The 26708-nt window shown below is 38.8% G+C and overlaps 1 pseudogene; it reads right to left on the minus strand.

Annotated features, from left to right (window-relative positions):
* Nucleotides 1-3130: 3130 nt before the first annotated feature.
* On the minus strand, nucleotides 3131-7419 carry LOC124256330 (annotated as a pseudogene).
* Nucleotides 7420-26708: the final 19289 nt, after the last annotated feature.

Below are 26708 nucleotides of genomic sequence, written 5' to 3' on the forward strand. Positions count from 1 at the left end.
ATTGTTGAATTCTTCTGTAATACCATATTTAGCGTTTAGTCATCATTACCAAAACTAACAAACACCAAAGTGACCAGCTTGGTGGGAGCCAACTTTTATTTCTTTTCATGATAGTCATTAATTGTGATTAACATGGAGCCGCATATTTTATACAGCAATGGGATGTAGTCAGCATATGGTCTGTTTGTCTCTCCGGCTGCACGTGAGTCCGTATTTCGTTTCCATAACAGCGTTGAAAACTGTGATAGTCTTGCGTACAGACAGACATATTTGTGAGAAAATATCTCATCACGTTGGATAGTCAGTTGATTTGTTCCTTCGACTTTGTAGGGGCCAGTAATTTGTCGTATTATGATGACCATTTTCACAGTATCAATGATAGAACGTCCATTAATTGTGCAACTACAGAGTTATATTTTTCATTTTGATTCCACAAACTTCTGCATAACTCCACACATATGTAAGTCCTGATGGCAATTAACAGAAGTGGTTTACTGGGGTAATGTGGCAGCCAGATTGTGAAACAAGTCTAAACATTCTTGGCTGTTCGAAGGCGGACTCAGCGTATTTGTGCTGACAATTTCGTCGCACAGAGTCTTGAACTCATTGGATACACCTTTGGAAGAGGGCGTGTGCAGCACTGCCACATGTCGGCTACGTCCACAGGGACACAGGGAACTTGTACATCACGGGTGCCTCGATGAATGGAAGATAAATACTCATTATGACGGGTATACATTCAAATAAAACTGTGTTCTTATTTATATGGATATAGTGTTCTGTTTTTATTTTCTTAAAACAAAAATCGAAACACTTTATACTGAAGAAGTTTCTTCTGAAGATGCTTTGGTCATTAATATGATCCTGAACCAATATCATGGAAGAACACGTGCTCAATGTAAATATATGGTAATGTTGTTTCACACATGCCATATAGTGGAATATATATGTTACTGCGCAACGAAAATAATGCCAGCACGAGTACCGAAACAGAAAAACCCGATAATACGACTGCTAGGCAGGATAAAAACACATCGCTGATGACTGTTATGGTAAACACTTCTCCTTCCGTAATCTCACATCTCGCTAATAGAGTTTAGCGACTTGGATTGCGAAATGCACAATAACAATGTTACATCATATTAATCATATTTCCCGATAGCCTTAAAAAATGGATATAAAACACTTCAAGGTCAATGTTTTAAATGGTTGATGTACACCGTGCATTACAAGTACAAGATTTAAGTTTACAAGTTGTATGTGCTGTGACCATCAGACCACAGTATGGCCTCAACCTCTCCTCAAACGTACCAAACATTTCTGGTATACTGTACATCAAATCTGGCCTCCCATTCAGCTGACTGGTCACACGCCTCGGCAAAAATAGTATTCCACTCGTCCCTTTATTCTGTTTAGATCAGCTTGTATCACATCCATACAGCTGTATCGGAGACAGTCCCTTGCAAAACAGAATCAATACAATAAAATGTCTGTATGTGGAACTAAGGTACAGGGCATTGTTATGAATAGTTTAATTCTCACTCGTCTATAAGGATCAACCACACTGTGTTTATATCCATTCTACCATGTCTGTAGAACTCTGTATCCCTAAAACAAAACTTCTTTGCACAAACATGTTTTGTTCACATCGTAAAATCCCACTCGCAAATATGACAGGGCATAAACGTGTGCATCTAAGCTACAAAGGTGAAGCAACAAAACCTGAGCAAGCCTTTGCAATGTTTCGTTCTTCACCACGCATAACTATTATGACGTGATACAACTCATTGTAACGCAGAAAATATAACGTGATATTTGGCTATGGAAAAGCGATAAATTCCAAGTTCTCTGTGGTTCTAAAAACTATATATATCTTGCATCCACACACGCAAATGTTCTATTATTTTCAATGTACCCCGCTTGCAAGGAGTAACAGTTTCTATGTACCCTGCTGGGAATGCCGAACTCATCTGGTACAGCGTAGTAGTAATTCTTTCTCTCGAATTACATTGAATCGTGTATGAATATTGTAACGGAAATTACCGATGTTTTGCGAATGCAAATCGATGGAAGGGAGATAACTCTAATTTTTTTTTTGTCTGGTACTTCATTCTATGATCCGATACCCGTGCATCAAACAGTTCAAAATAACCATTGAGGTGTTCGGTAAGATAAACACTTGTTCACTGGTACCTAGGCCCATGGGTTGATGTACCCTCGATGTTTCTTTATGTTCCTCGCCCTTCGGGCTCAGGGAACATAAACAAATGTGGTGATCACAGCAAACACTACGATATGAAATCACGAATGGAGTAAGCCGCGGATCGCACTTTGTAGTATTTAGGCCAAAATCTAAAATATATGGTAGACCCCTGATTCAGGCAGGTAATACTTACAAAATGGCTTCCACGGACGCGCTGTGGCAATAAGCTGTCTCCGGCACCTTCCGTCTCCAGGCGCGAAGCAAGCCAATTTATTTTGTGTAAGCCCGATAGGTTGCAAAGCTTGGCGACCCCAATCACCACACAAACATCGGGGGTACATCAGCCCATGTCCCCCTCGAGACCAGTGAACAACTTACAATATGTATTTACAATCTCTTAGTCGATATCCATCTTCTTTTCTGTTTACGAAAGAAGTACTTTTCTGAATATTATTGTCCGTGGGTATGTGGCCTATAAAGAGGTGTAACTGTGATTTGAAATCTCTCACTGACCACTCAGAATCGAATAATTTCTAAATTCCTGGTACAATTAGCATTTGGCATTATGTACCAAACTATTATCACAGATGCCAAGGCTTCACGTCTAGAGAGAGATTGAATAAGTTTAACGCCGTGTTTCCAAACAGTATTCCAGTTATATCACGTGTGTCAGCTTCATGAACTTAAACAGATTACACAAAAGGAAGTGGCTAAACACTCTCCAGATTCATACTTACTTCTTCATATCTATGTCATACTAATCAGCTTGAAAACATTGGTATTTACCTAAATATCACTAGATACGCTTAGTGTTATAATAGGTAATCCAGTGAATGACTCGTGCGCACTGGGTTCAATTAATCCAAATGATTTCTTGGAGTGAATACATGATGTTGTATGATTTACGTTAGAATACTTTGTACATACCTTCAAATTCATCAGAAAAATTTATTGCATTTGTGGTTTGTAAATCTTTGAATAAGTCTATCCAGAAAGCAATGCCACCTTCCTTCATGGATCTCCACCATCTTTCTATCCTCTGTAATGAGTAAAGGTAGTTATCAGTACTTCAGGCTTGTGCCTTAAACGGTTTGTTTATGTCATTCCAGAACTCTAAGGAAGATATTCAGAAGAATTTACTTTAATTAATATGACACGTCGCTTGGTAACATGGTTACACCTAGACACGGAGTTATGACATCACCGCGACTGACTGGCAATAACGACTTAACGTTTGTTTGTTTGTTGTTTAACGCCGCACTCAGCAATATCCCAGCTATATGACAGCGGTCTGTAAATAATCGAATGTGGACCAGACAATCCAGTGCTTGACACAATGGGCATCAATCCACCCAATTGGGATAATGCTATGACAAACATCAAGCAAGTGAGCGAGTCTGACACCCGATCCCGTTAGTCGCCAAACACGACAAGCATGACTTCTTAATGAAGTTCGGGCGGTAATGGTTCCCTAGTGGTTATAGCGTTCGCTCGTGACACCGAAGACCCTGGTTCGATTCCCCATGTGGGTACAATATGTGAAGCCCCTTTCTGGTGTCCCCGCCGTGATATCGCTCGAAATATTGCTAAAAGCGCTTAAAACTAAACTCACTCACTCACTCTAATGACGTGGTGTGAACGTGGATAGCTACTGGTACAGCAGGATATCATTGGATTGATCTTCGGTCATAATCTTATAAGCTCCAGCTCTTCACTGTCTTGTACGTTCTGTGGACTAACCCAGGGACGTTTTGAATTATGCATGTTTTAGGAACACATGAACGAAAAGTGTGTTTTGAGCATAACTGATTCATGTTTCACAAATGGTGAATATTGCGAAATTGTTTTGATGTGGTTTTCTTACTTGGTTTGACTTAGAACTTGCAATTATGACACAATTTTCCCTTGCCATTTCATCTGTGTGGTACCATCTGAATGCCTTCTGCATGTCCTCAATAACACCGTTTTCAGTCCATTCTGATACATCGTGGGACACCTACATGATAACTCAGATATAGTGTTACCTATTATTATTATTATTATTATTATTATAGGATATTTATATAGCATATACCTACATTACTTGTTTCACGACTGTAATGATATATGAAACATGATATATGAAACACCTTCATCGCGATATGATGAAGTATAGGATGACCAGAAATTATTGAGAATTTTAGGAATATGTTTAATTGGATTCTAGTACAAAGAACCTTGACCAGCTATCAAGTGCTTGGGTTCATTCAAGAGAGACAACTCCGTTAATCATTTTTCATTAGTTTGTGAAGACTTACCCCCCTTTTAAGGGCATCATCATGGTGATTTGACAAAATACTAACTGTTCACCTGTCTTTAAATCTGGAGTTATGTTCTGCTAATATTCATATTTAATACGTGAGTAACGAGTGAAATTTTTAAAAAAAAATTACAATCTTCAAATTCTCAATAATTTCTGGTTGTACTGTAACTAACCTATCTATAACAAATGATTTCTGTGATCTGACCTTTATGTGATCTTGACATGAGTACAAGCCAGATGACGAATCACATCTTGACATACAGATACTCTAATACAGACACATGAAACAGGATTGTAACGCCTGAAAATGTTCCACTTCATCAATAACACATCATAAAGTAAGAAACTTTCCTAATGTTCTGATGACATGCACCTTAAAGGGAAACATATACATTGACAATGTAAATAAAGACAACCGTTGAATGTTCCCATATATTCTGCACAATTACTGATGCTTATAAAGAATACTTACCTTTCACCGTTTCAATATAATTCAGAAAGTAAGAGGCAACAACGTATGGATTGTTGTTCGTGTTAGACACTTCCAGCCACAATATTCAGTTTAGGAAATGACTACTAGAGTATTCTCAAAACGACAACTACATGACAATGATCTCCAATGGATCTACTCTTCTAGAATGGACTTGAATAGAAAGCATTGATTTAGGTACCGGAGTTTCTTTACCCGCATATGGCTCCGTGAATTGCAAAACCAAATGGTTTTAATTTATCATAGCCGTCGATATGGACGAGATAATTGGGTCCTTTGTTAGTGTAGACACGCCTTGATAGTCGATGGCGAGATCTCATCTCCACACCTTCTGGGTCTAACTCACGCTGAAGCTGGAGGACTGTATCTCTGGAAAGTTTATTTAAAGATTTAAGGTTTGGGAGAAAGTTATGTTAAAAAAAAAAAAGAACAATTTCCACCTCATGTATAATATAACCAACACATCTTTACTGCCTCCGTGATGTAGGAGGGTGAAAGGTAGAGGGTTTCATACCCTGGCTGTGCATAAACGCTTTTGTTCTAAAAGCTAAAAGTGCGGGCACGTGATACCCAAATTAGCTTGGAGCAGTCGTGTAATGCTTAGCATTCATAGCACTTGAGTGTTGGGAGAAAGATAACCTTGGTACGCGCAATACCAAACACCGTTGAGACTAAGACAAGGGAGATACAGCTCGTGACAGATTGACCCTTTCTTTGACGAGACCTCGGGCAGGATGTTGACTATTTTATATCTTTTCTTTTGATTACGACTCCCCAACCAGAATGGCTAAGAGGCCTTTCGCAAGTGTCCATACCTCGGGCATATAACTACAAACTATTCAATTTAACCGAAATAATTTGATAATGGTCCTGGTCATATTTGGCAAGTTCAGCAGCTTCATATGCCCCAAACAGTTTGTTCTCCGACTTTGTTGACTGGTAGCCAAACTGGATTCCAAGTTTGCAAGTTTATTTTCTACAGTTTCCTGGTAATGGGTCAAGAAATCGACCAGCGAAACAGTATTGTCACAATTTGTGTGGCGGGCCATATTATTCCACTTATGGTGAATCTTAAAGTCAGATTACTTTGGATTATCCTTAAGTTAGGAATAGAAAGGGCGGTGGGTAGCCTAGTGGTTAAAGCGTCCGCTCGTCACGCCGAAGACCCAAGTTCGAATCCCTACATGGGTACAATGTGTGAAGCCCATGTGTCCCTCGCCGTGATATTGCTCGAATATTGCTAAAAGCGGCGTAAAGCCAAACTCACTCACTCACTCTCTCACTCACTCGGAATAGGAACTCTTCTACGACAATACTTTAATTTCTAAACTTTCAATATTTTTCATACATATTATTTCAGTACTTCAGCACTGCACCCATGTGGAGAATTCAATACGGGCCATCAGCGAACACTTTAACCACTAAGCTACCTACACCCCAAATACAATATAAAGTAACATTAGGATTTCATACACAAGATATATTCGCCAAATATCAAGTCAGTATACAACACTAGTTGAAGAAAGGTTTTTGATAATGAAGTGAAAATAATGACCAAGCCTAAATGCCATTGACCCTCTTCATGTGTTTGTAGTTTCTTCACAACCCAATGCCCCTCGAAAAGACCAATGCAAAAGCACATATTTTATTATAAAACATCCATTTTCCATAACCCTCCCCTAGAGAGTGCCATATTCACTTATTCCTATAAAGACATTTATGCTATGATTTTGTAATATAAATTCATGGTGATTATCAATAATACCCCTTGTGATGCAGTGTTGTGGAAAGCGTTTTGCATAGATTTAAATATTAGTATAAACCAGATGAGGCAGGTTAACTGGTTTCATTATCTATCTCAAGTTCATGTGGAAGGGACATGATCGTTATTAAACGATATCGATATCGGGTAGTTGATGTACCTGAGATTTATGTTTAACTTCTTGTGCAATTTCAAGGTATTCCAAATTCAAGTTTTAACATTTTGCTGCATACCTTGGTACTGATAGGCCATACGACGACTGCAGCCGCGACCGCATTGACCTACATCCGAGATAGGCACCACTGCCATTTAGTTCTTCCTGCAACGATGAAAAGTAACTGTAAAACGATGTACTTGATGTGACAGCACTGATAAAAAATATTGTTTCTTAATTAGTTCAGTTTTATAATATTTCAAATAGAAACTTGAATGCGGAACTCACATGGATACAATTACCTGTGTCTTACTGATTTCAGGACCGTTAACACGACTGCGTGCGACCTTTATACCATGTTTCATTTACATTGTGAAAACAGATGATATAGTATCATAATGTAAAGAAATAATTATGCAATGTATAAATATAATCTTGGCGGTACATGTACCTGAACTGCTCGCCGGACCACTTGGATATTTGAAGCACCACGACGACGTAAATTCATTCTTCTTAACAGTCGCTTCAGTTGACGAATACTGTGAGGAATGATACTTATTTTTCATAACTGTCATTTACTTACGATATGCAAAATGCAATCAGTAACTGTTTAAACATGACATACAATACCATAAACGCAATTTATGTGAAGATATGTAAAAACAACGAATAAAGATATACCTCAATTGTAGATGAAATATGAACAAGGAAAAGTGATGGTTCAATTTGGTTGATACCAATATTGAAACACTCACCTAATATTGTACAAAACTGTTTGTTACTACAGATATGCACAAAAATATCAAAGGGAATGTAACACAACATATGTAATAATTCATGTAACATTTATGAATACCGTTCTTTTTTTAAATATTCATGATATGTTTATATGCAGATATTTCTGCTTACACTTTATATTATTAACTTGATGACATTCATAAGGAATACGAACCCGATGGAGAAACCGTGTCTTACATCTAGAACTATGCGTATCTTCTTCATAGCTCAATCCATTTAAAAAGTATTGACGAATTAAATCATCTCCTGAAAGCCGTTAAGTGAAGCAGACTGCGAGAGAAGAAAACATAAGACGGGTTATACTGGTTAAGTATATAGATATACTTCATACGAGGTTCATTACATACGAATTATACGAATGAGTGTCCTTCCTATGGTATCTGACCGAGCAAAAGCGAGGTCAGATAATATAGGAAGGAGACCAGTTTCATATAATTCCTATGTAATGAGACCGAGTGTGGTATTTTATTTATTACCCACATCTTACATGCATTAAATTGACAAAATAGCGTATTTTTGTTAATATTTTGGTTTCCAACCGAAACCGGTTTCATAAAGAGGTTGCGGAAGAGTTTTGTACTGTAGTACAATATTTGCATGACGTCACACTGTAATGACGTCACTGCCTTGGTAACCGACGTCACGATGCATGTCAGTTGTCATCGCCTCGTACAGCCTCCTACAGTAAACTACTCCGTAGCACCCTATTATTGGTTTGCAGTTGCTTCATTCGGCTAACATCACTGGTGGAAAAAAATTTCGACGGATATAATGGCTCAGTTCGACTCAAAATTAAACAGCGACACGGCAACGTTCGCAATGTTTACATTCCCACAATGCATTTAAGTTATAGAATGAATGAATTCACGTGTTTGTTATGAATGAAAAAATAGTTACGTCAGAATGTGACCTAATTGAGAGGTCATCGGTTATCCAATCAAATCGTTAGAATCTCAGGTCAAGTCGTTACGACAGAGGTCAACGCGATACGACAGTCGTGTGACGTACGAGATTAGTATGCAACTACCCATACGTTGACCACGTGGGTAATAAACCATGATATCATGGACTTACCAGATGATTTGAAGCGAATCAGTAAGGCGTCACACATTTTGAAAACTAGATTTATTTATATTTTCATGGTTATATTCCATTAAAACATATTTTATGATAATAACATATAGATCTACTGGAATAAAAAGATGGTTCTGCCTCTGTTGTGTCGCATCTACCGACTATAAAGTTCTAAGGCTTAACATGTCTGCTTTATCTTCACTGTGGCTGATTGTGTGTGAGAAAAAGGATACTACTTGTAGGTGGAGCTCCACTTGAACCCAAAGTAGCCATTTGCAGCAACCTACGTGAATAGAGCATGATACAGAGATAGAACATAAATAACTTCTAATGTTATATGCGTGAAAGCACAAATGTAAACCAAAAGTCACTGCGTTCTTTAATGTGGTTGGTTGAAAAACATGATCGAATGGTACTAGTATTCGATTCCCGGAAATTGCAAGACTATTCGCTGCGTATTAACACGTACAAATATAGCATTACCAATATTATTATTGTATTGTAGCGAAGTAAGCAGTGGTGGGGTGACTAAATCATATTGTGACGTTAAGTCGGAATAACGTCACAAATGAGCAGTTCAAGACGCTACCATGGGACCATCTGAAACGGCCAGCTGAGGACACTTCACTGTACCGTACTCGGTGTGCCATGTGGGCCTTTTGGTTTACTTTTGTGTTTACAATGTTGATAATTCTAAGATGCTTCGGTGAAAAATCAAAGGCGTCGACAGTACTTTATAAGACGATAATGTGCACTGTTTGCATTACGTCACAATGTATTGGCGTCACTGCGCAATTCTAGTACTCGTATGCCCCCTCTTATTAGAACACTTCTGCATTACATCACAGTTTGCAGTTGCTTCACTCAGCTAACATCACTGGTGGAAACATTACGTTTATGTTTTCCGACAGATAACATGTGTCAGTTCGACTCACAATTTTACAGCGATACGGAAACGTTCGCAATGTTTACATTCCCATCATGCAATCGTGGAATGTCAGCAAGCGTCCTCGTGCTTTAACTATAATAGTTCAGGGCGAAAGTGTGCTTTATTACACTATACATGGTGGTAGAGCGAACTGTATTTCTTAAATATCGTGTGTTGGCCAGTTTCCGGGTGTTATTGATTACTCACTCACCCAATCACTGCATGTAAATGCAATTAATCCTTTTCAATATACTGTCAATAAATACGTTTGCGTTGCGACAAATAGAGATTAAGTAAAATGAAAAGCAGATCCCGGTATGTACATAGTAGCACATTTGCTGACAGGGCTCTTTGGGATTACAGAACACGTCCCAAATAACCTATGCTGGTGGTAATAGGCGACTAAAGGGATCGGTGGTCTGGCTAGGTTATTTTGTTGAAGGCCTGAAAAGTGGCTAAAGACAAAAGGACATGCTCCGTGGTGAACTGCCAGAGCGACCGCCCGAAGAACGGAAGGGTTCGATCCCCGACCAGCGTCATACCAAAAGATGTTAAAGAGAGATGGTCGTTTTACCTTGTACAAACGTTCAGTGCGCTCAGATAGGCTCTACCGTCTGTCAATTCCTCACCACAACTTCACAAGCTTTGGTGATAAGTCGTTCTGTTTACATGCCCCAAGACTCCGGAGTGAGTGAGTGAGTTAAGATTTTAAGTCGCATGGGCAATATTTCAGCCATATCGTAACTAAATCAAGTTATAAATATATTAACAATTGAAGGTAAAGAGTGTGAGTTGATTTTTACGCCGCACTCAGCAATATTCCAGCTATATGGCGGCTGAAGGTAAAGAATAAAATTCTGTCAGCGAAGGACAGTAAAACAACTAGATTATCACAAATATAAATATAAAACTAGTAATCAAATCTAAAATATTTTAACTATACATGACAATACAATATAAAAACAGGCTATTGATTCCCAACAACTGAAGGTAGATCACCATACTAGGGACCATACTAATCTTGCCAATCACATTGCTGTCAAAAGGGACAGAAAATTCAATGATATAAATAAATTCATTGGCTTTATCAAACAGAACAAGATCAAGTTTGTTAGCTGGCTGTATACGGGCCTATTGCACAGAAGTTTGAAGCATCATTTCCATGACGCCCTGGACATGTTCAGGGTCGTACCATAGATGGACCTCGGAGTCAAAGCCACAGAAGTGGCGGAGACGGTAGTAAAAGCAACAAGCTTAAGCCATGCCATCATGAGTTTTAAGATAAGCTGTTTGTGCCAAAGAAGGGCATCCACTGAGAAGGTGTTGGACAGTGTAAGTAAATTCATTGCACAGTCGGCATTTCATGTTAATATTTTCTTTAAGAATCACATTTTGGCGATTGCGTGTGGGAAGTGACTGGTCCTGAGCAGAAAAAAGAAAGCCCTCAGTTTCACATTTAAGACCAGCTGACTTCATACAGGCGAAAGAGTCGGTGGGATTGCTATTCTGTTCAACAAAATCAACATCAAATTTTAGATTCTGTCCAACAACCTTGGCACGCTTTATTACTATTATTATTTTTATCCTGCCTGGCACTCGACATTATGGCTATAAAACAAGGACTGGTGGGCTCAGATTCGGTATACTATGTCTGAGTGTGATATTCATATTAAACCTGCGGCATGGTATCTCAGTGAGCTAGCACTATAAAATAATATTAAATAGGCAATAGACCGGACTAGTACCTGCAGGAACACACGTGCCTGCACGTAGCTATAGAAGTGCAATTATCATGTACGCGACGTTCCATCCCATTTCACCTACAGACAAACCGTTGTTTATGGTGTTGTGGCATAAGATGTTAGTAACAATACCTCTGACGTTCAGGCGAATGGATTATGTAAAGCCGCCTACAGTTGGACATGTGCTAAATGTAGAGCTAGAAACAAGATACCTACTGTAGGTGTTCCACTAGTGAATTTTCAACCAGTTCAGATGTATGTGTTCTTTTAGATTCTTAGTCCTTAAGCACGGTGCATATGTAAATACGCTCACTCAGATAAAAATGGCGACTTGTACACGTGTGATGTAAGTATGACGCATGCGCACAATACTTCAAATGATGAAACTTGATTGGATGACTAAAGGGCGAGAAAGTGAGATTGCGACACTTCACAAATGTCGCGATCTCGCGTTTTCGCGTTCTCGTGCTTTTGTGCCAATTGCCCATACAGTTCTATGTAACGATTTTCAAACAAGAGAACGCGAGAACGCGAGATTGCGACACTTGACAAATCTCGCGATCTCGCGTTCTCGTGCTTTTGTGCCAATTGCCCATACAGTTCTATGTAACGATTTTCAAAAACACGAGAACGCGAGATTGCGACATCTGACAAATATCGCGATCTCGCGTTCTCGTGCTTTTGTGCCAATTGCCCATACAGTTCTATGTAACGATTTTTAAAAACACGAGAACGCGAGATTGCGACATTTGACAAATCTCGCGATCTCGCGTTCTCGCGTTTTTGTGCCAATTGCCCATACAGTTCTATGTAACGATTTTTCAAAACACGAGAACGCGAGATTGCGACATCTGACAAATATCGCGATCTCGCGTTCTCGTGCTTTTGTGCCAATTGCCCATACAGTTCTATGTAACGATTTTTAAAAACACGAGAACGCGAGATTGCGACATTTGACAAATCTCGCAATCTCGCGTTCTCGCGTTTTTCTGCCAATTGCCCGTACAGTTCTATGTAACGATTTTCAAAAACACGAGAAAGTGAGATTGCGACATTTGACAAATGTCACGATCTCGCGTTATCGCGTTCTCGTGCTTTGTGCCAATTGCCCATACAGTTCTATGTAACGATTTTCAAAAACACGAGAACGCGAGAACGCGAGATTGTGACATTTGACAAATCTCGCGATCTCGCGTTCTCGTGCTTTTATTGCCAATTGCCCATACAGTTCTATGTAACGATTTTCAAAAACACGAGAACGCGAGAACGCTGAGATTGCGAAACTTGACAAATCTCGCGATCTCGCGATCTCGCGTTTTTCTGCATATTACCTATACAGTCATATTGAACCGGGATGACGGGTAGCTCAGTCGTCTGAGGCGTGGCAATGGAGTTGCGTCCCTTGAGCGTGCCAGAAACCTATGTTGGTGGGTTTCATCCTGTATCGAACTTACAAGCCGTGACATAACTGAAAGATAAATACAGTTGAAAGCGTGTTAAGCCAAACTCACTCATTTATTCAGAGCAATGCACGTACCCCGGGTTGTGAATGGGGTTTATTTCCAATATTAGCATGCCGAGCTTCTGAAGCTAAGGCCGCAATAAATTTAAACACAAAGTTTGATTAATTTCTATAAAAACATGGGAGACGGGAAGAATATTAATTTACATTTTTATTTTTTTACTTTGTACAACTACTGTCGAACGATGCGATTCACATGTATCATGCATGTTCAGTAGGGCTGCGTTTGTGGAGTATTTCATCAAATAAAGAAAGTAGGAATGTAACAGGGATGCATTATTATATTATTAATATCATAGGATAATTATATTTATATAGCGCACCTATCCACGCAATATCAATTTCAACTCCTTGGGAGTATACAACTCTACTGCGTCTAGGCGAACCGAGTTTATTGTGACTTTCTCATCCTAACGAGGTACCCATTTCCAGCTGTGTGGACAGGGACACATAGTTCACAGCACCTTGATGTACCCGCAACTAGGGTGTTTGCATCGTATTCATGTGGCCACCATATGGTCATATACCAATGGATTTGTGGGTTCTTTTAAGTGCACGGGGTTGTGTACTGTACACTAGGGGTTGTGACAGCACAGAAAGAGTCTGCACACAAAGTTGACTGCAAGGTTTTACACCCGGTCACAGATGGGCTCGATCCCGACACCTCAACCTCGCTAGATCACTAGCCGGCGCTTTAGCCAGTTGTTTCACATGTGTTTCACTGAGTGAGTGAGTTTAGTTTTACGCCGCTCTCAGGTACATGGCGGCGGTCTGCAAATAATCCATTCTGTACAAGACAATCCAGTGATCAACATCAATCTGCGCCATTGGGAACAGATGACATGTGTCAACGAGCCTGACCACCCGATCCCGTTCGTGGCCTCCTACGACAAGCATGGGTTGCTGAAGATACATTCGAACCCGGACCTTCACGTGTGTCTTTGTGTTTCATGTACAGTTCTGTGGCACAATTTGGTCAGAATTAAAGGTTAGTTATTATACATTTTAATTGTTACATACATAGTAAATTAAACCCTAACATTCATCATTACACAAAATAGGTATAAATATGCCCATGATAAACAAAATAAAAGTGAATACACAGTATACTTTTTAACTTGTATGAATGTGCTCATGGTTTGCTTTCTATATGTCTAGTGAATATCTAGTGCTGGCTAGTAGTTGTTGTTTGGTAACTATTTGATGTAGCTGGAATATTACTTAAAGCGGCGTAAAGCCAAATTCAGTCAGTCAGTCATTTTCAAGCTATGTGATAATTTTGCTAAATGCTAGTTGGGAAGTGAAAAGCATGAAAGAAGCATGACCACAGCAGTACTTAGATACGCATGCGCCTTGACCTTATGATATTACGCATGCGCAACGACAGCGTCTGAAACGCGAGATCGCGAGATCGCGAGAACGCGAGAAAATGCAATGTCGCATTCTCGCGTTCTCGCGATTTCGTGTTTTTATGGCCATATCTGGCAAGTCGAGATAGCGAGAATGCGAGATTTGACAGCATGTACAAATCTCGCAATCTCGACTTTTGACAAAAAGTGCTATGTACCAAAAACACGAGAATGCGAGATCGCGAGAACGCGAGATTTTGGCCAAATCTCGCGATCTCGCGATGTCGCATTCTCGTACTTTTGGCATTTTTAGCTTGTTTCGAAAGGTCGAGATCGCGAGAATGCGAGATCGCGAGAATGTCCCTTACAGTATTCCATATATCACAGATAGAAACGTAAAACTAGTATGTAAGCATAAAACATGTATTACAATACAGGACAATACAATATAAAAACCGGTCTTATAGATCACCAACTGAAGGTAGATTACCATACTAGGGACCATGGGGACTTACAGTACCTTTGCTACCTACATGGACCCTAGCTGGATTTACATCATTCCTTCAGATGTTGGTGATTTGTGCACAATTTAAGCATACATAACATTAAAAAATACATATATACTACGATTAAAATCACGGACAATGAAATTATCACTCACAAAAGAATAACGTGTCACCTGTCATTTACTGTACATGTTTTAAACTTTCACCTAATATTGCTGCTCCATATCTTCAAATATTGTTGAAAGGTATTGTTTAAAGACACTGCCCAGTTGGCGTAATGATCCTACTACACATGCAAGGTTCTATTCAGATACATGCAACTATCGAGGCATCACATTACTTGGTATTTTTACCGAGTAAGTGAGGTAAGATTTATAGTCACATCGGCAATATGCCAGATATAGAATGACTAGAAAGGTCATATATTGATAAAAAATATGGAGTGATTGTAAAACCTGTCGATAAGCCACAGTCAAAAACTAGAAAATCACATACAGCGATTTTAAAACTTGTATGTCACGTTAAGATAATACCACTACTCAGGATAATACAATAAAAACGGGCTATTAATCACCAGCCACTGAACATGGATCACCATGCTAGGTACCATGGGGGCTGACAGTACATTTGCTACCTACAGGAGCTCAATCTTTGACTTGTGCTAGGGGTTGATTACCATGGTAAAATAGCAGAATCCAAAGCCGGCTTCAGAGAAAGTTACACTTCTTAATGTTTACAACGGTAATGTTTTCGCTTTGCACTCGCTAATTGAACGATACCTTTCAAAGAAGGGAGGCATACTGTACACGCTATAGGTGGCTATTGTTAGGACATTCGACTCTGTATAGCGTGATAAAGAGTGGTAAATACTTCCGAATTATTGCCTCAGCTTTAAAATGTCAAATGCATTGTCGTGTATCTATGAAAATGTGAAAGCCTTGGTGCAATGCAGCGGTAATATCAGCAATAAATCTGACTACAATCCAGGAGTGAAACAAGGATGTACAAACATAAGCTACCATACTGGCAAAGACGATTTTCTTTGGCATTGTAAAAAATATAAGAAACACTAGTGACAAAAGCTTCGATGTTCTGCCGTCCCGGAAAGAGATATTTGGTATAACGAAGTGAGATTATATTGAAAGAGTACACGCCTATGTATGTAAAGATCAAAACACCAAACGCAGCTGTATAAGGTGAATATTTAAAAAAAAAATGTATTCATCTTTTTCAGGTACAAAATCATGACATCAAATCACAACGAAATATAAACCATGCATTTGTATGCAGAATTTGGCGGTATCTCACATTGACAAGCATATCATAACAAATGACATTGTAGGAAAAAGGGTCGGTTGTACGTTAATATCAATTAAAACAATTGATGTCAATCAGACCAGAATCCAACAAATTTGGTAAATTACAAGAAGAGATGGCATGCATTCTCTCGATATTGTAAAATTTACTTATTTCCTTTCTCATCATGTCAAAACTTGGTGTACAAGTATATGTTCGTATTTTAAAAAACTAAATTTGACAAATGTTATCAGGAGATTAAGGACATCGTTCCTTTTTTCAGAGGATCCAAATATCATTTTTATCTTATCGATATTCAATGTGATATCTGTTTTTGTTCTTATCCAACTTGAAAATTGATTCCATGTGTTTATAGATTTTGCACAGTCGTAAAAGAGATAGGGAATGAATGGTAATTCAAATTTTTCTCCAAATGGTATGTTGTATGTTTTAAAATATTGTTTAACTGCTCTTACTAGGTGAATATGTTAGGTTTCTTATATCTATATATGCACAGGTTAATGTTTTAACGTATTTGGTAAATCTATTAAACATGTTATGTGGCATTTACGAAAGACTGCTCTATCTAGTAATTGTGGGAAAATTCAGTTTGGAATAGTTGGTCTTCACCAACCTATGCTTCTCGTAAAAGGCGACTCACGGGATCCGGTGGTCAGGCCTGCTGACTTGGTTGACATATGTCATCGTAATCCAAACGATGTCCATGCTGATGAATTCCTGGGTCGTCTGGTCCAGGCTGGATTATTTACAGACTGCCGCCATATAGCTGGAATATTGTTGAGTGCGGCGTTAAACAATAAAGCAACCAAATACTGTGGGCCGAATAGCGAATCCTGCTCCTCATATTGGCGTATTTACACCAAACCTCAAACAAGAACGACAACTCTATTCCTGTTCAATTCCAACATAGCAGCTCCTTTCGAAAGATTAAATATTTTTTTAAACAATAATAATAACGATAATGATTTGGGAAAAACTTATTCTTATGTACTTGTTGATTATTGTTGACCTTAAATTTCCAAATGTATATTTCTAAATAAGAATCGCACCTGGAATGTGTTTTACGAATAGACAATTAAGATAATTATTTAAAAAACAGAGACACAAACATGACATTAAAAATATATCTAAAACTGAAGAATTTGTAGAGAGTCCTATCATGATGATTATACGCTGTGTTTACAATTTGTCTGAACTTACATCTTACCTTGCCGCCAAATCACTGATGGAATTGTAATTAAACATGCTGAAAATGATCTGATGGAGCCCAGAAAGGCCAAACTAAAATATGACAAGTGAAGTGAAATGTAAGCACGGTGTTTAAGATCAATTTTGATCAGTTGATATAAATAAGTTGTTTTGAAACTCGGACAATTTATAATTTACATTGCATAAAATGTCTGAAAGCGCTCATAAAATCCTAAAAGCAAGCTTGCTAAGTCGTCAGAGAAAACTCCCAGTTGAAAACATGAGAGGCGTTCTGTAAACAAACGAACGTGTGTGTATTTGAGTCTGTGGATCTATCATTACAAAATACTTCAAATTGGGAAACACACCTTTGTTAATTGTAATATATTTATAATGTCACTATGACGATATATACTCTTTACGATGTAAACAATCACATCATGCCATAACCAATTTAAAGTACTTGATATAATTTTCATTAAAGTTCCTGAATCCTTCAACGCAATTTGATTGGTCTGTCGTATCCTCGTACATGGCATTCATCGATTAAGGACGGGTTTTCGTGGAGGATACGGAAAGGGGGGAATAGTGACGAATGTCTGCAGTGTCTAATAGATGGATATCCTGGTTGACTTGTTTGAAAACCATATTATCCTTTGATGATTTTCCTCATCATGAATATGTTTCTTGAAGTCGATGGTGCTTGGAAGAAGTTGCGAATATAATATAGGACCCACCTTATTCACTTTCAGCACTTACTGATCCAGACCTGCAGATGGTGGGGTGGCCTAGTGGTTAAGGCGCCGCTCGTCACACCAAAGACCCGGGTTCGATTCCCCACGTGGGGTGTCCCCCGCCGTAATATTCCTGAATTATTGCAAAAACCGGGGTAAAACTGAACTCATTCACTCATCACGTCCGTTTTGTCCCCGGTTGTGTATATTCAGTCTTCACTGTGTCATGCTTACGTGGCTTCCTGGTGTTTCTCAGCAGTCACAGTGAGTGAGTGAGTTAAAATTTATAGTCACATCGGCAATATTTCAGCCATATCGTGACATAAAATGTTATATATTCATAATAAACTCAATCGACGACTGGCAGTAAAATAAAACTAGATTATCACAGATAGAGAAATAAAACTAGCAGAATCAAAAGTGTATAACCACCCAATTCACTTTCAGCGCTTCCTGATCTAGACCCATGTCCTGCATCTAAGGGTACACGTCTGTATTGTATCCACGGTTGTGTTTCACGTATATTCCCATCTCCGACACGTGGACCAATCACACTGCTCTGTGTCAAGCTGAAGGTGGCCGCCTGGTCAGTCAGGAAAAACAGGAGTAAATTGCCTCAATTCAGGGTCAAGGTCAGTACGTGGAGCCCTTTAAACATAGTAAACGTATCAGCCAGATGCCTTTACAGACTCCATTTTTCTATGATTAAAGGACAGTGCCAGACTTATTTTTTTTTTCAGTAACACTGTTCTCGCGTGTAAAACAGTGTTTGTGAACGCGTGTTTGGTGGTAGGGGCACCCTAAAAGTTTACTGGAGGTTTATCGTTACAACTGATGTGGCAAACGGGCTATGGAGTGGAGGGCTGTGGGGTAGCCTAGTGGTAAAAGCGATCTCTCGTCACACCGAAGACCTGGGTTCGATTCCTAACATGGTTACAATGTGTGAAGTCCTTTTCTGGTGTCCCCGCCATGATATTGCTGAAATATTGCTAAAAGCCTAACTCACTCATTCAAACTATGGAGTGGGATGCAGCGACATAATAATGTGTTAACCTGGTAGGGAGGTTCCATTTATTCCCAGAAGTGGTTTTCTAACAAAGCTCACAGCGATGCCAATCAGAACTCCGTGCACTTGTCTTGTGGTGAATGGGGAACATTCCTGGAGTTGCGCCCCCTTGCGGCGCTGCGGTAGTTACGGTCCAACAATCGCGGGTTTAAACACTCGAGAGAATTTATCGGACTCGCTCGAACTTCAGTAAAACATTAACCTGATTAATTTTCCGGAATAAGAAGAATGAATTACGGAAGCTGGAAGTTGCCAGACTTGAAGACAGAGCTGAAGGCACGGGGTGCAAGAGTGTCCGGGCGAAAAATCGACCTAATTGAACGGTAAATTCTGACATTGCCGTTTCTTGGTAAACTGATCAAAGTAAATAATAATTTGTCCCCAATTACGTTACATTACACATTTCGATACTTATATAATGGTCATTGATAGAACAAACATAGGTTTAGTTTACTACTGTTTGGACATCGAGCATTCAACCTATAACGTTGTCATTGACACGAAAATACTAATTATGTCTAATGAGTGATTCAGTTTTCGCTCACGTCGCTAAGGACGCATTGCGATACAATTAGGAAGACGTGTGAAGGCCATGTGTTTTATACCGAAGGTAAGTGAAGTATTAGTCACCATAATTTATTCATCTACTCTGTGAAAGTTGACAGTTTGCAAAACAAAATATTAAATAATCATTTTAAAAAAATGCTGGAGCTCCACACTATCCAATGGCTGAAGCAAGACTGGTGCTTATCGGGTTCATCGTCCTTTACAGTGAGTGCCTTTAATACTTCCCAATTTAAAATGTTATTTTCGAAATGTGTGATGGGTGCACACGTCTTATTTCAGGAAGTGTGATAGGTTCACACATTTATTTCATCCACTAGTGTGAAAGGTTCACACATTTATTTTTTCATCACAAGTATGATGGGTTCATACTTTGTGTATTATTTTCACATGAAAACTAGATGTAAGTAAGCTTTTGAATGGTAGTCCAAAAAACTTTGGACGCCGGTTCGATTCCAGTCAAAGGTAAACACAGCAGTAATCCTTGTTAACGGCATGTATTTTTACTTTGTGCTATGTCATATTCTTCTGTTATTACTAATGTCCTTTTCATTTTTGTGTTTTAGTTATTCTGATATAAGATTATGTGTAATTACTTTAATGCAAGTACAGATACTATGAATTTACAAATGTCTACTTTTTGTAATGAAAATATATTCAGAGATGACTTAAGCTTCATGTATACATAGAATTCGGGAACTTGAGTAATATTTGTGCGTAATTGTATTGTTATATTGTACTGTTTTCTTTTGCAATCATTTTTTTTTGTGTGTAACAGTCACGCATTTCTGGTGTTCGAGAAGCACGTTCACAGACAAAGTTATTTATTCATTAACCTGTGCTGTGCCGTCTCCATCCGTTCTCGAACACCTGGCTGTCCCTTTCTCTGCACTCCTCCCTCGTAACAAATAGTGAACTGTGTCAATATTTTAATGATAGATTGTTAAACAACTTTTTTATTTTTAGGACAAAAATTCTGCAAGAACCTCACAGAGTGGGTATGATGTTTTGATTATGATCAGCGTTTCATTGAGTATTTTATGTTTATTAGTTTTCGAGTTAGATTGCAATTCATTGGTCCGCTTTTGAGCCAAACGGACTGTAAAAGTACCAAGTGTTTGAAGATGTCACTATGGTTCCAAACAGAGACGCTATCACTCGTCTAAATAAATACATTTTATGTTACTGTAACATGTAACAGTGAGCACATAGTCTAGAAGCTCCAAGTGTTTGAAGATGTCACATGTAATAGTGAGTTTCAAGCAGATGAAAACATGACAACATACACATAACACAAGGAGTAGTCATGCATGCTAAATAAAACCAAAGGGCATTTACAATCTTCATAGATCATGCCTCAGTATTTAACTTTTCTACATGTGCCTGGTGAAATTGAAACATAAACATTGGGATGCACTTTACAATGATAAGTTGCTCTGGAGCTGAATCAAGCTCTGTCAACTCTTTCTATGAACATATATCTTAGCCCCTTATGAATCATTGTGGGTTTCATTAAGCTGTACATGAAAAATGTCAAAAACTTACTAGTATGCATTAATGCAATCCAGGTTGATTTCAAATAAATAATAAAGTAAAGGAACTGTCACAATGGTTATGGTCAAACAAAAACTTTTAAACATGAATATAATTAAACAGGATTTTAAGAACAAGCAGTAAATATTCAATTATCAGGTTCACATGTAAACACAATTGTGAAATATCAATCTCCATAAAACATGTTCATGATGTTTTTCATAGAAAATCAACCTCCGTTCCTATTTCCTTGCCTACTCCTACTCTGAAAGGAGGGAAAACCTTTAAAGTTTTAATTACCTTTTCTCAATTGAACAATCATCAAAGTGTAACTGTATTCAGATGTATCACCGGGAGCCACGATATCTATGAGAAGAATAGCCAGGTAAACTCAACATGCCGTATAATGTGATGAAAGCTAACCTGAGTGAGTGAGTGAGTGAGTTTAGTTTTACGCCGCACTCAGCAATATTCCAGCTATATGGCGGCGGTCTGTGAATAATCGAGTCTGGACCAGACAATCCAGTGATCAACAGCATGAGCATCGATCTGCGCAATTGGGAACCGATGACATGTGTGAACCAAGTCAGCGAAACTGACCACCCGATCCCGTTAGTCGCCTCTTACGACAAGATAGTCGCCTTTTTATTGCAAGCACATGGGTTGCTGAAGACCTATTCTACCCCGGATCTTCACGGGTCAAAGCTAACCTGAAATATGGGTGAAATAAAGTGTCAAGAAAGATTCCAAATACGAGTATGATATTAGCTTCTCATTGAAGAAAAAGGTGGAATCAATAGTACAAGTGAATAACCCTGTTTATGCGATATAAAGTCACAGGTATATCGGACATTACTAAAAATGGCGGCTGGTCATGGAAATGTGACAACCGCTTCAGAGTAATGAAAGAACCTTCTATTATTTCCTGCAATTCCAACGTGACATGTAAATTGTTCCTTAGACTGTTTGGATAATATTACTACGGATAAAGTGTACATATCTTACAAAATTTAGGGAACATGTTGTTAAGCTGTACCCAACAAAACATGACTCATGTACATTGCCAAGAAAATTGAATAATCCTGTCAACTAAAGGGAAATAATAGTAACACGGAATGGTTCAAACCATGTGAAACGTTTTTCCTTCATGGAAATATTTTGCTGTTACCATAACTGTTGACGGCAATGAAATCACACGGTCGGAAGTGGGCGTGACATACAACACTGTGAGCTGACGGCTTCCACATCTTTCCTTGATTTGAATCGTCACTCCTACGAATGGCCACCATCCATCGTTTCAATATGACTGGATCCCTGGAAAAGCCAAACCACCGCAATTGCTGCATCCCGGGACACAACAGCACGTCGCATGTATTGTAGGAATGCGTTGATATACTTAGCGGTGAAAACACTTCTCTGAACAGCTTCGAAATACCGGAAGTACGTGTAGGACCGTAGTGCTTGGCGCCACCTCTTGGCGAAGCGGTAAAGGGGATAACTGAGGAATGTTCCCCTTTGTCGGAGAAACGTTGCATCAGACATCGTACAGCTGTTTGTGAGATATCTCCATCAAATACAAGAAACACAAAGTAGTAATCATTTCCAGATTTTAAGAATCGAAAGAGACACTGTGATATACAAACGTAAAATTGAGAGACATGGTAAATCTTTGATAATGAATACTTTCGTTGCAGTTGAGGTTTGCTGTATTCATTCACGTACTAAGCATGGACATTTGCTGCGGCAATGTCTTTTGGCAAATAGCATAATTCTTAGTCTTGAAAATGCTGAAAACATGCTTTTTAGTACCAATGGGCTATTCAGTGTCTGTGATCCTTTCCTTTCGAATAATTAAAATTTAAAGGCATATATTTGTCCCTTACAACAATATCCGGTGCCGGTAGGGGAATACAAATTAGTAACATAGTGAATGAGTTACGATCAGTTTCATCGACAGTATTTGAGACACTGAAACAAGTTATACATTCATAATACATAAAGTGTATTTACTAAAACCCGTCAACAAAGGACAGTTAAAACAACTAAAATATCACAGATATAGATTTAAAACAAGTACGCAAATCTTAACCTTTCTAACTTTTGAAGACAATACAATAGACCACCAACAGTTGAAGGTAGATCACCATACTAGGGTACTACAGTACTTTTGCTTCCTGCATGGACCCTAGCTGGATTTACACCCTTCAGATGTTAGCAATTTGTAAGTGAGTGATTGAGTTAATATTTAAAGTTACATCGGCAGTATTTCAGCCATATCTTGACTAAGAAAGTTATAAACTTATAAATGAATAAGAATAAAGTTAGATATTACTCTTACCTGTAATATACAAAGGACAGTAAAACAACTAGATTGTCACATAAATTAAGTTAAAGCTAGTAATTAAATCTAAAATATTTTAAGTATAAATGACAATACAAAATAATAACAGGCTATAAGTTGCCAACAACTGAAGGTAGATCACCATACTAGGTACCATGGGACCTTCAGTACATTTGCTTCCTGCATGGACCCCAGCTGGATTTACACCATCCACTCAGCCATTAGCAATTTAGACAAATCTTAGCATACATTAAAAAGACACATATTCTGCGTTTAAAAAAGTGGAAAGTTTTAATTTACTTTGAATGGTTTGGGACTTACGTAACCCCTCAGGAGGACAATAATTTCACAGTACTTTAACCTCTAAGTTACTAATTCAAACTTCCAATCATAAAATATTTATCGATTTACAAATCATTCAACAAATCTATTTCTTTTAACAATGCGAGAACTAAATGAGACCTGATATTATTAAAAAAGATCATTCATAGTTCGTGATTTGAAATAGTTATCCCTTGTGATGGAATATTCAATACAGTCAAGCAGGACATGCTTGACCGTGATTCTGTGATCACACGGGATTTCATTTTATTCCTATGCAGGGGTGGATTAAGTATAACGTAATGTGCACTCATGTGCCTTCATAAAGTCAAAGGTCAATATTCGGCGATAAACTAACCTAATGAGAAAGGATGTAAACTATATTTATAATTGCAAGAAGAAGTATAAATATTACTCCAGCAAATGTATACAACATCAACAAAACAACAACAGAATGCTACTTTGGTTGAAGCAAAAGTTAAATGACATGTAACTGTCTGCAACCATTTTCACGAAATCTTGGCACCCGTGAAGAGCCACCTCCTCGTGGTTGGTGCTGGGTAATGCTAAGAGCTCTTCAACTCCCCGTTGTCGACCTGGGGGTATATTTGGTCCACCAACCCGTTTGCCGAGGGTTGCGCCCCTGTGTCGGTGGAGGACGGGAGTCTGCTGGTTGAGGGCACTGGGAGCCTGGAACCGTGTTCCTTTTGCCCAACACACCACTTTGGCCCTTACTTCACCTAGATGGGTGGTAGAACTGACCCGGTTCTATCAAACGGCTGGTCACGCCAAGCCTTGTGCGTAGTGATTATTATTATTGCACTTTTTTATTATTGGGTCTTGGTTCTTTGAACTTTGGATATGCAAATTATCATTATATTTCCTCGCCTAGAGTCCTATGCCAGAAGGCGGTGGCTCATGGGCCAATCTAGCATTATAGACCTCCAGGTTCTAATTGTATTCTGATAGCTGTCAAGGGTTGAACCAGCCTGACTTTTCCTCAGTTTGGCAATATTAGCTTCCTGCGTCTGTATTGCTGGAGTATAGTCGGATTCCACTACGCATCGTCCTTGTTGACACTCCATGGTGGGTGGGGAGCAGGTGTTTTGAACCACAAATAGCTTATTATGGCTACCCAACAACTAACTGGTTCTCGTTCAAAAACAAAGAGACGACATGTTGACTTAGACACTGTTTCATCTTCTGATGATGAATCAGGCGCAAACAATTTGGATTCTTGGCCACGCTTTTTGGTTGTAGAGGGAACTGAACGACAGCCGCTTAAATTGAAACCCCTTGTAATTTCCAAATGGATTCAAGGAATATGTGGTACTGTGAAGAATGTAACTCGTCTGCGGTCCGGATCGCTGCTTGTTGAATGTGCAAAGAAACAGCAGTCTCTTAATCTGCTCAATGCACATAGTTTTGCAACTACTGAGATTGTTGGTCTCAGCACATAGAACATTGAATTCATGTAGAGGTAGTGTGCGTGATCGTGCAAAGTGCTTCTCAGACATGGCACAAGAGGAGATTGTATCAGAAATGAAGTCTCAGTCTGTAACATCAGTGAAGCCGTTCAACAGAAAAGATGTTGAAAAATTGATTAAAACCAATACCTATCTTTTCACTTTTGCACTAACAAAGGTTCCATCGTCAATCAAAGCTGGTTATTTTAATATAGGGGTTGATGTTTATATACCTTATCCACTGCGTTGTTTCAAATGTCAGCAGTTTGGGTATGGGGCTAAATCCTGTCGCAACTCACCAGTTTGCTCCCGCTGCAGTAAGAAACATGAAAGCACTGACTGCACTGATACCATCAGATGTGCCAACTGCAGTGGTGAGCACATGTGCTCTTCAAAATCATGTCCTGTTTTTCTTTTACAATCTGAAATTCTCAAAGTGAAATATACCAATGACATATCTTTCAATGAGGCTAAGAAATTGGTTGCCACCGACTCTTCAAAATCTACTTCACTGACGTACTCTGATGCAGTCTCCTCTCATGTAAAAGTTGATACCGGGAGTCAAACAGCTATCAGATGGGTGTCTCATGAACAGACAACCCTTTATCCAATTGACACAGAAGACAACACCGTCCTATCGAAATCTGTTTCATCAACATCTCAGACTGAACCTCTTTCACAAATTGAAGATCACTCACTCACTCCAGCACAGAAATCCCAACATGAAAGTGTATGGATAATGAAAAGCAATCTTTCCCTAACGAGAAAAGAAAAAAAAACAACAAAGGAAAAAGGAATCCAGGGCCCTTAAACATATTGAGGTGCCTTCGCCATTGACAATACCTCTAGAGGTTCATAACACCTTTGAACCTTTAGATATGGAAGTCTCTCAATCACTGCCATTGCAGCGTAGAGGACATTCCCCCTGATCCCGATCTCCAATTGAAGCCACATGAACTGCTCTGACAGTTTAATACAGTGGAATTGCAGACTTTGGAAAACTTTTAATGATCTCCGGCTATTAATTCAGGATTTCAAACCGTCAGCACTTTGTGTACAAGAAACGTTCCTTAAACATAATGATAATTTTGACCTGCGATGTTATGATTCATACCATTGTTTTTCTCCTCCAGGGGTAAGATCCACTGGAGGATCTTCTATTATGGTGCGGCAGTCCTGTTCCTCTGGTTGTTGCAGTATGTATAACATTAAGTATTGCTTTTACGTTGTGTTCTTTATATATACCACCATCTTATTCTCTTCATCAGTCTGATCTTCAGGCACTTTAATACCAGCTCCCTCAACCATGTATTATCATGGGAGATTTAAAATGTCATAACCCACTTTG

The sequence above is a fragment of the Haliotis rubra genome, unplaced genomic scaffold (genome assembly GCF_003918875.1).
Source record: "Haliotis rubra isolate DU_JTF1 unplaced genomic scaffold, ASM391887v1 Scf1160, whole genome shotgun sequence".
Classification (NCBI taxonomy): domain Eukaryota; kingdom Metazoa; phylum Mollusca; class Gastropoda; order Lepetellida; family Haliotidae; genus Haliotis; species Haliotis rubra.